The sequence below is a fragment of the Chrysochloris asiatica genome, unplaced genomic scaffold (assembly GCF_000296735.1).
Source record: "Chrysochloris asiatica unplaced genomic scaffold, ChrAsi1.0 scaffold00043, whole genome shotgun sequence".
Classification (NCBI taxonomy): Eukaryota; Metazoa; Chordata; class Mammalia; order Afrosoricida; family Chrysochloridae; genus Chrysochloris; species Chrysochloris asiatica.
Window position 1 is genome coordinate 16922821 of NW_006408561.1, and position 11590 is coordinate 16934410.

General features: G+C 37.5%; 1 protein-coding gene across 2 annotated transcripts in view; it reads right to left on the reverse strand.

The window, feature by feature from the left end:
- Window positions 1–11590, reverse strand: part of MECOM (MDS1 and EVI1 complex locus) — a 782704-nt gene that overhangs the window by 526266 nt on the left and 244848 nt on the right. The window lies entirely within an intron of this gene.

Consider the following 11590-nt stretch of genomic DNA (forward strand, 5'->3'; position numbering starts at 1 on the left):
TGAGGCTTTCTGCTCCCATAAAGATTGACATCGTTGGAAACCCTGTACAGGGTCGCTATGAGTCGGAACCGACTCCACAGCACATAACCACCACCATGGCTATTGTGCATATAAAACTTTTCAGTAACTAAATATAGTCATACCTACAGGCACACCTTCACCTTTGCTGAAGCACCTCCCATAAATTGGGGCTTGAACATTTCCCAAGAAAAGTGACAACTGAATCATGTCCAGACAAAAAGCCTCACAAATGATCATCCCTCAGCTGTTCCCAAATTTCAAAGCCTTAACCAGCCACAGGACTAACACCTGGTGTCCACTACTTCCCTAAGACTGTGCCTATTGTGTCAGTATATTTGATAGACTTAAATAATAGGTCAGGAAGTATCATACAAGGGAAGTGATACCAGTGTCCTGGGCTGAGTCACCTTCCTTTGTTGAGCAGTTACTTGCACGGATGCTACTCTGTGGCACACATTGTATGTGTCGACTCAGTGCTATGGTACCAAACTGTGCCATTTTATAGTCCAGGGAGCACAAGTTAAAACTGCATAACCAACAATCACTGACTCTGAGGACAATGGAACTTAGCAATCTTAGCTGCTGCACTGATGCAATCAGAAACTCGGCTCTGCATCTAGTATCACTTATTCAACAACTACTTATTGATCGTCTTTTATGTGCCAGGTGCAGAGCTGAAAATAGGGGACACAGTGATGACCAAGACAGATGTAGTCCCGGTCCTCTGATGATTTAGACAAAGGGAAGAGGGAAATTAGTCAATATGTACCCAGATAATTAATTAATTATAACGATGATAAATAGCAGGGTGGATGCTGGGAAAGACTTTAACCTAGTCTAGGGGCTCAGAAGACTATCAAAGGCAATGGTAAGGTAAGGTCTAAGAATAATTAAGTAAGAATCCATTAAATACAGATGGATGTGTGTGTGTGTGTGTGTGTGTTTATAAGAGACTAAGATAGAAAGGAATGGAGGGAAAAGGTATGTGGAACCAGGAAGAATATTCCAAGAGGAAGTAATGAAGTCCCTGAGGAGGAAAAGAGTTTAGGGTGTTGGAGAAATGAAGCCCAATTTGTCTGGAATGTGGTTAGTGAAGGAGAGAGTGATAAGGATGACAATAGGGTAATAGACAGGGACAATAGTATATATGACCTTGTTGTTGTTGTTAAGTGCCTTTGAGTCAGTTCTGACTCATAGCAACCTTGTATAGGGTTTCCAAAGAGATACTGGTGAGCTTGAACTGCCCTAATCTTGTGATTCAAACTGACCTTACAGCCCAGCACATTAACGAACAGTGCAACACCAGGACTCCTTAAGATCTTGTAGGTCCACCTAAAGATTATGGCCCTCATACACCTTTGCAATTAGAAAGAGCATTGTAAGTAAAGTATACTTTCAATGATCAGAATGCCCATACAGTAAGAATATATCTCATTTTCATATTTTCTCATACTTCAAATGAAAATCTGGCTCATTCTAGGGAACAGATCTAGAAGATAGATATTTAATGATATGACCACTCAATATTATATCAAGTGTGTCACTGAGTCAGTTCTGGGTCATAGCAACCTTATAGAGGGTTCCTGAGGTTGTAAACCTTTATGGGAGCAGAACACCTTGCCTTTCTCCCATGGAGCGGCTGGTAGATTCGAACTACTGACCTTGCAGTTAGCAGCCCAACTCTTTACCATATCATCCTAGAATCTTCTAAATTTTTATGGTCTCTTTCTATAGGAACTTCAAAAGTCATTCACATGGTGCAAGTTAACTAACATAACTCAGTACCTGCTGTGTGTGTGATAGTCAAGATTTTGTGTCAACGTGGCTGGGCCAAGATTCTCTGTGGTTTAGCAGTTAAGATGTAGGAATCACCCTATATGTGATCTGATGTGATCAGCTCTAATCTGTAATGATCCTGTGTGTTGTAAATCCTCACTTCTATGATGTTAATGTGGCCAGCTGCAATCTACAGAATTAGGTTGCATCCTGAGTCAACTCTCTTTTGAGTTATAAAAGAGATTAAACAAACAAGCAGAGTTCAGGGGCACCTACTACCACAATGAAAGAAGAGCAAAGAATGGGGTACATCCTTTGAACCTAAGTTCCCCATACAGGGAAGCACCTGGATTTGAGGAAAGATTGATGCCAAGACACATGAAGATCACCAATGGAATGCTGGGCCTACCGGTGCTGGAAATAGACATGTCAGTGCTCTGAATTCAGACTTCTAGCCTCCTAAAGTGTGAGCAATAAATTTCTGTTAAAGCCATCCACTTATGGCATTTCTTTTACAGCAGCACTAGATAGCTAAGACAAAGTGCTATACACTATGCTGGATATTTTCTTATACATTCTCCTATTCTAATTGTCACAGAAATATTAACATAAAGTCCCCACTGTTTGAAGAAATTAAGCGGGTTTAAATTGACCAATACCAGAAAACTACAAAGTGGTCCAAATTTTGGTCCATCTGACTCCAACGTCCATGTACAAGGGGGCTTTCAAAAGGTTCGTGGAAAAATCTCATTCTTTTAGTTCCATTTTTCTACAATAAGAACACAAGCTGTTTGTTTCTCCCACATTAATCTACTTTCCCATCGAAATGAAGTCAGCACTTTAAACTACTGATATGAAAAAGTATTACAAGGGTTTTATGTAGGTTGCCAAAGATAAACATACTGAAATACGATCGTCTAATTTTCTTTCAGGCAAGCAAATGCCCTTTCCATTTTTTTTTCTATTCAATTGAAAGAATTTCTTTATCATACATACTGCTTTATGGATACCCTTCATGCTTACCTTAGACTACTGAATTCTATCTCCTAGCTTACCTTCAATATAGTAATCTAAATTCTTTAAAGGCTATGGGCATGCTTCTCAATAGAAGACAAGATTCTTCATTGTCAAAAGATGGCTGTGAGGTTCATATATATGGCTCTCTGGCCCCTCCCATTCTGCCTTATACTGCTGCTCCTTGTTCTTACCTGTTCTGTTAGCTCCCTCCCTTCCATTGCCTCTCTCACCTCTTTGGTTACTTTTCCCCACACTTCTGAGGGTTTAGATATGTAAGCTACCCCTTTATAGATATCACCAGCTGTTTTTCCTCTCACCAATCACAGAATACAGAGCCTTTATCAATTCCCTAGAGGAGCGCTGGTGTCACAGTGATAAAGCACTACAATACTAACTGAAAGTTGGCAGTTTGAACCCATCAGCTGTTCCTCAGGAGAAAGACATGGCAGGCGGCTTCCATAAAGATTTACAGTCTTGGAAAGCTCATAGGGCAGTGCCTACTCTGTCCTGTGGGTTGATATGAATAAGAATTCACTGTTTGGTAATGACCCTTGAGCCTAACATTTCTGTGCTGTGTTTGTCTATGCTGGTTGGTTTCTTCACCAAAGAGATGAATGCTTTTAGTACTTCAAAAACGACAGGAGGGGCCAATGGACACTGACCTAGCCATGGAGGACTAGAGCTAAGAATGAAGCATCCAGCTGATATGAAGTGGGGGGAGATGCACAAAAATGCCCAAACTTGAAGATAATAACCATTTGACCTAGCTTTCACAGCTTGATGATCAGAACTCGACTAGAGGAAGATAAAGAAGTTTTATACAAGAAGTGTAAACTGCTATAATTTGATGAACTTGACCTATATTTATGGACATAATGGCTCAAAATACCAGAAGGAAGGAGTCTTCATATCAAGGATCAAACCTATCCCCTCTGTACACAGGGTTGATAGGGATGGGTAATTTAGACATTGGGTACCTAAAATTGGGTGGGTGGGTGGACAGGTGGGCCTATAAAGGCATGAAGTGGCTGGCTTACAAGTTTTCAAGAGGGGGTTTTGTTTCAGAGTGTGCGGGGGAAGGTAGAATTAAAAATTTTTTTTTTTAAAAAAAAAAAAAAAAGGAGAGGAAGGGAGAGGAGATACTTCTGATCCAGGAAGCCTGTGCTTTCTAGGAGACTCCTCCCCCGCCAAACAAGTTGTATCCATATGTATGTGATTGTTACTGCTACTGTCAACAAAACATCAACACTCCACACACTAAAGGACTGCATCTCTCCTTGAACTCCTGAATTTGGTGTGGAAGTAAGGGTAGTTTGTTCTTTAGTGTTTGTCTGCTTTTATACTTTTTGGGGTTTGTTGCTATCCTCATGCTACAGATTCTTAAAAGACTTTTCTGTCATTCACAAATTAACAGCAACAAAAATAATGAGTATATATTTTAAACTTTGTTTTATAAAATATCTTCTCTGAAAAGCAAATCATTATCCCAAGAGCCAGCTTAAAAAAAAAAAAAGAAATCCAAACACCTATCAGTTTGAGAACTTAAAGCTGAACACAAATCTACTAATGTGTTGACTGTTCATGGATATTAACTAATTCATGACATTTTTCCTATATATTTTGGCATGTTTGTTACCTTATTTGGGTGTGATGAGCAATTCTAAGACAATGTTAAGAAACCCACTGCCCTGGAGTAGATTCTGACTCATAATGATTCTACATAGGGTTTCCGAGACACTAAATTTTTACAGGAGCACACAGCTTCATCTTTCACCCAAGGGGCCATGACCTAATGGTTAGCAGGCTAATACTTATCCTAAAGCACAACCAGTACTTCTATGTTAAGAATGGCCACTGAAGACAAAATGAAACACAAAAACCACCTAAAAGTTGTTCACAACGTATTAAAAAATGTGTGTATTTCAAAAATTTTTTTAATAAATGTCATATTATTCTGACTAATCTATGTAGTTGTTAAGTGTTAAGTCGGTTCCTACTCTTAGAGACCCTGTCATACATGTGTGTGTGTGTGTGTGTATATATATATATATATGAAACCTTAGTGGTGTAATGGGTTAAGCATTAGTCTGCTTATCGCAAGGTCAGCAGTTTGAATCCACTAGCTGTTCAGTAAGAGAGACATAAGGATTTATGGCCTCAGAAACGGCAGGATTGCTATGAGTCAGAATCAACTTGATAGCAGGGAGCTGGGTATATATAAGAATTGTTAAGTGCCGTTCAGTTGGTTCCGACGCATAGTGACCCTATATAGGGTTTCCAAGGAGAGGCTGGTAAGCTTTAATCACCGACCTTATGGTTCAAACCAACTTTTCAGTCCTGCGTATTAACCCACAGCACCACACCAGGACTCCATATATAAATGTGTGTGTGTGTGTTGCTGTTGTTGTTATTAAGTACCAAGGAGTCAATTCCATCTCATAGAAACCTGTATAGGATTTCCGCTCCTCGGAAACCCTATGGCTCTGAATCGACATGACATATTACCTCTAGTATATATACACATACACCCACACACATATATACCTAATAGAGATAGAGTCCTGGTGGTTTTGCTCCTCAGAAGAAACCCTATAAAAAAGTCACTATGAGTCAAAACTGACTCAATGGTACTCAACAACAACATATAGATGCAGATCCTCAGTGTCTTACATGAGCTTCCTGGCCATTTTCCCAGGTAAGCAGTCCCTTTAGTACATAAAGAGAGCATGCAATGGATGCTGTGTGGTGAGATGTAAGCTTTTCGTCTGAATTTACATGGAGGAAGGTTTCATTTTTAATGAAGTATAAGTCAGCTGAGAGTTCTGGTATGGCACTATAGGACAAGCACTCAACTACAATGTCGGTTTGAACTGCAACGTTGGCAGTTCAAACTCTTCAGCCGCTACTTGGAAACCCTACATCGGGTCGCTATGGGTCTGAACTGACATGGCAGCACTAACAACAACAATAACATAAGTCAGCCACTCTAATATTATATTTCATCTCTGTTCTAATACTGCATTTGTGATTTCCATTCAGTGCTGATGCTTCATGTTTACTTGCATTTGTTGTTGTTTTGGGGAGCAATGGTGGTTTCGAGGGCAGTAGATTTAGTTTTGGGTCTTTGGTAATGGTGGATTGAAAACGCAATACTTGAAATCAAATTCTATATCGGAAATGCATAGACTAAAGGTAATATGCTATATCTCTGCCTGGAAATTCAGACTTCACATGTCATACATACATGTCAAGCGCTTCATTACATTTCCACCCACTATGAAGTAAAAGTTTCTTTTACTGCCTCCATTTTCTTTCCAAAGGAAAACCATAAAAGGGGTCCAAATCTCACAGACTGGACATCTCCCATCCACAAGAGCTCTTACAATAGAAGCCCTCATGAGGAAACTTAAGATGCACTGTGGAGAAGAGGGAAGGGTTTACTTCCCAGAGTCCTTCAGACTGGGAGGAGCTTTGAGAACTATCTAAGGAGAGAATAAGCTGCCTCAAAACACGATTAAGAGACCACTGCTGGCTGTCTCCTTGGAAGTTCATATTACTAAAAAAGCATCAGCTCAACTGATGATTGCTGAAAGGGAGACTTCACATTGACCTGTTCTGAGAAGAGGCTTGATTTTTAAAAAATTTCTGGTGATTAACAGGGTGATATTTTACATGCTTTAACTCTTGATATACAAAACATTTAAACTGATAGGCCTTTTAAATCTATGGCTGTTAAAATGGGCTTGCCAATAATTCTAATGGAAAGTCTCCAAAAGAACATAACAATACATATATCGACTTCTTGTTTCAATGAGTATCAAGATTAATTGTCCCTGTAAAAGTAAATAAGTATTGACAGAGGTTTCACTTTGGTCCATATTTTCTACTCAAGTCAATAAATGTTGGTATTCACCTCAACTGAAGTCAATATCAGATTATTATTAATTCATGCTACACTAGACTAGCAGCCCAAACTACAACTTAACATATAGAAACATAGTTCTCCACATCAATTTATGTTCAAATAAATATATTGAACAAAAATTTTAATATATTTGCTGTACATACAAGTACAACCTATTTCAGATAGTACATATATGAAAGAATTTACTGACATTCTGTGAAATTTTGACTTGTCTAATAAACAGAAAGTGATTTCTTCCATCTCACAATTCAACATTTTGCTTCTCTTACTTATAAAATGCATTGCTGCTTGAACTTACTTGTAAGGTTTATATAAGGAAAAGACAGAAACAAAAAATAGTAAATGAGGAAGAAAGAGTAATTATCTAAAAGAGGAATTTTTGAAAAGAGGAAACAGTTGCAAAGGGGGGCTTCAAACGAAATTGGTCATAAAAATTGAGAGACAAAAAGAAAATAATAAGGGGAATAAATAAGTAATCGAATTGGGGAGAAAATGTTTAAATATTACCAACCAATAGGTGTGCATTTTCATAAATTGCAGCAAAAGATATTTATTTCTTTCCAATATTCTTCCCTCATATAAAAAGATACTTCTATCCAACTCTAATGACTTGAATATCATAAATATTTGGAATTTTCATTCAAGATCTAAAACACAAAAAAGCTATTAACTTGAATAAATAACTCAAAGAAAATTTGGAGCAAATATTTTTACACAGTAAATTTAGGACAAGTTAATTTAAAGTTTTCAGGGATTTGTACATCTTACCTAATACTGGGAAAAAGAAATCTGACTTTTAGGTGGATGATTCATATGCGATGTTGACACGTCTTACTTCGTAGGAAGGCACACTAACATTTGAAGTCAAGTTATTCAAAATAATTTGTTCATCAACACTAGAAATTTACAAGCATATCATAAACAGTGTTGATCTTTATAGTATTTCAGAACACATATTAAAGGAAGCTCCAACTAAGACTCACAACATTGCTGCTGTTGTTAAGTGACATCCAGTCAATTCTGACCCATAGCGACCCTGTATAGGGTTTCCCAGGAACAGTTAGTGAACTTGAACCATTGAACTTGCAGTTCAAACTGACTTTGTAGTCCAGCACATTAGCACACAGCGCCACACCAGGACTCACCAACTAAGACTAGCAACATTGTTGTTGTTGTTGTTGTTGTTAGGTGCCATCAAGTCAGTACTGACTCATAGTGACCTTATGTACAGCAGAATGAAACACTGCCCGATCCTGGGCCAACCTCACTACTATTGCCACGCTTGAGTCTATCGATGCTGCCACTTGGCCAATCCATCTCTTTGGGGGTCTTCCTCTTTATCTCTGACCCTCCACCTTACCAAACATGATATCCGTCTCCAAGAACTTGTTCCTCCTGACAAATATTACCCAGAAAGGGCTCTGCCCTTTTACTAGGCTTTGAGCATTGCATTTCTCTTCCTCACTGTTGCTCTGTAAAGTCCAGACAAGGTTAAAAAGACCTGTCTCAATCTTTCAAGACTTGAGAGAAGACAGAACTTTCTGATGATTATTTTTTTTACTAAGTACTTCATATTCAATGTTGTTTCTGTTAAGTGTGGTTGAGTCGTGGCCAACTCATTGTGACCCTGTATAGGGTTTCTAAGGAATAGCTGGTAAGTTTGAACCGCTGAACTTGTGGTTCAAACAGAACTTGTGGTCCAGTGCTTACCCCACAGTGCCACACCAGAACTCTTCATAATCCGTAAGATATTTTAAATGTAAATTTGCCTTAAACATTTTGGAATTTCTAAGATTTAAAGGAGCTCTGGTAGCATAGTGGTTATGAATCGGGCTGCGAACCTTCAGGCCAGCAGTTCGAAACTACCAGCTGTTCTGTGGAAAAAGATGAGGCTTTCTGCTCCTGTAAAGATTTACAGCCTCGGAAACGCTGTACAGGGTCTCTATGGGTCGTAACTGACTCCACAGCACAGAACAACAACCACCATAAATTACTCATGAGCTTCAATTTAGCAAGCATAAAGAAATTATGGTAATTTGTAGGATTGAATTACAATACAATATTGAAGATACTCCTTCAGATTGTGAAAATAATTTTAGGGGGCAAAGGAAACTTGGAAATGATCTCTTTCAATATATTTATTTTAAAAAGATAATTAAAGGAAGAGAGCAATGCTTAGCTAATTAGTAGCAGAGACATAATGAAAATCAAAATCTCATTTTACTAAAAAAAAAACAAACAAACAGTATGATCAGATCTACCTCCTTTACAATTCATTTTCCAAAAGGTATTTTGGCAATGATATAAACAATATTATAGCAACTTAATAAATCCCGCCGCAAAGATGACTGAAACATGTTAAGATTTTCAATTTCATTAGGCATAAATTCACTTCTCCTACCAAAATCCTATACATAAATTTGACCCAGAGATCTACAAACTTTGATGTGGCTCTAGATATGGGAAGATGAAGAGATTAACAATGATTGTACTGTTGTGCATAAGATCGGTATGAGTCAGTATGAACTCGATGGTGTCTAACAACGAGGAATACAAAATGATATGCCCTTCCTTTTTGTTTTGCTGGTTGTTTTTTCTTTTTATTATTCTTTGAAATTAAACAAACTAACAAATAGCAGCAAGAACAACAAAATAAGATGATGCTGAATGTCTGTAAGTACTTCTCTAAAAAGTCTAATAAATAACAGCAAAAGTACACCGTGGAGGGCACTCAGTGTTGAAACAGAACATAACTAGACTCCTTAGCATAGAAACAAGGAAGATCCTGATATATCCCAGAAACGTCAAGTTTTTCAGGGTAATCATAAAGTGTCTATAAAAGAGAAGTGAGGACTGAGGTCAGAAAAGGCAGAGCATGTATCAGATCTTGTCAAGTGGTTAGAGTTTACTCTGTCTCCTCATGGTAAACCATTGAGGGATTAATATGATGAAAATCATTTTTGAGAAAAATCCTGTTGCATTAGTACCTAGGTTATGTGGAAGAGATTGATTTTGTTACATAAAGAAAAGTTGAAAACATTTTTTATTATCTAGGAGAGACACTCTCATGGTTTGAACAAAGAAGGTAGCAGGGATGATAGGAAAGAAAAGAGAGCAACAGAAAAGAACCAGATTTGAGTTATGAAGGAACTTGGAGCATAGAATGAGGAACAAGCTCACAAGAAGACATAGGAATTTCCCAACAATAGAAACAAATACAAAGGTGCTCTGAAGCAACAGTCTAAAAGGGAGATCCTACAGGATTCTTTCAGATAAGGTCTTTTGAAAATGAGCTGAAAGTCCAAAATTGCAAAACATACAAGGAAATGCTCCTACAAGTGAGGATAAGCAGACACAAGAACTTCAGGATTAGATGTAACCTAATAGACCAGTAGAATAATCTTATTTAAAAAATAAACATTGTCATTAAGTCTATTCGGACTCCTAGCAGCCCAACACAACAGAGTAGAATTGTCCCATAGGGATTCCAAGGCTGTATGTAAATGCGGACTGAAGCAGGCTGCCATGTTTTTCTCTTATGGAGTGCCTGGTGGGTTCAAACCACTGACACTTTAGTTAGCAGCTGAGTACTTAACCACTGTGCCACCAGGGTTTCTAAATAATCTGATCTGGACTATAAAATAAGTCTGTCTAATAATTAAAAATGTAAAATAAGGAACTAATCCCCAAAGAAAGATATATTATCAAATCACAAATTTTTAAACAACCAAACAGAACTCCTAAATTTTAAAGGTGTAGTTACCATAAGAGAAAAGTCAATAAATGTGCTACAAAGTAGTTTGCAAGTAATTGAAGAGAATGGAGTGACGCACAATGTAATATAGATCTCAGGAAACCCCTCAGAATAAAGCACAGAGTTGAAGAGAATAGCATTATAGTCAAGTTAAAACACTTGGAAAATCAAATACTCGAAGACTTCCAAAAAGTGCTAACAGAAGACAGAATGACAGGATTTCCCAGAATTGACAAAAGACAAGATTTCTCAGTTTTAAGAAGCACTAGAAGATCATATTAAAACAAAACAAAACAAAAAATCTAAACCTAGACACATTATAGTAAAACTATGGAATGCCAAAGACAAAAGAAATTAACTAGAGAAAGTCCAAAACTAACTGACTACAGAGATTACAATTAACTGCCATCAGGATTCTCAATAGGAGGAATAGAAGCTTTTTTTAAAATGGAATAATGTTCTCAGTATGCTGAGAGGAAATAATTGTCAATCTTCAGTTGCATGGTCACAAAACCATTATTCAAAATTGAGAGTGAAATAAAGACATTTTCAGATTGACAAACGCGAAGTGAGCTTGTTACTCATAGATCATGCCTAAAAGAATACTAAAGAATAGATTTCAGGAACAAATAAATTGAAACAGGAAGAAGAATAGAATGCAAGAGGCAATGGTAAGGAAATAAAGTGGTAAATAATGCATACAAATCTAAAGTATCCAAGATAGTATTAATAACAATGACTTTTAGGGGGGTTATAAATACAGAACGGAACAAAAAATCCTGGATAAAACGAGTGTACAAAATAGGGAAGAACAATCTGAGCAAATACTCCTCATGATGTTCAAGTGTTTTAAAAAGAAGGTAAAACAGTATTATATAATGTGATGTCAAATATTTATTGTTGTTTTTGTATGCTGTTGAATCGGTTCTGACTTAGAGTGACCCTTTGTAGGGTTTCCAAGTAGAGTGGCTGGTGAGTTTCAGCAGCCCATCTTGTGGCTAAAAGTCCAGTGCTTATCCTATAGCACCACATTATTGTTATTGTTGTTGTTAAGTGCCGTTGAGTATGTTCCAACTATTAATGACCCTGTATAGGGT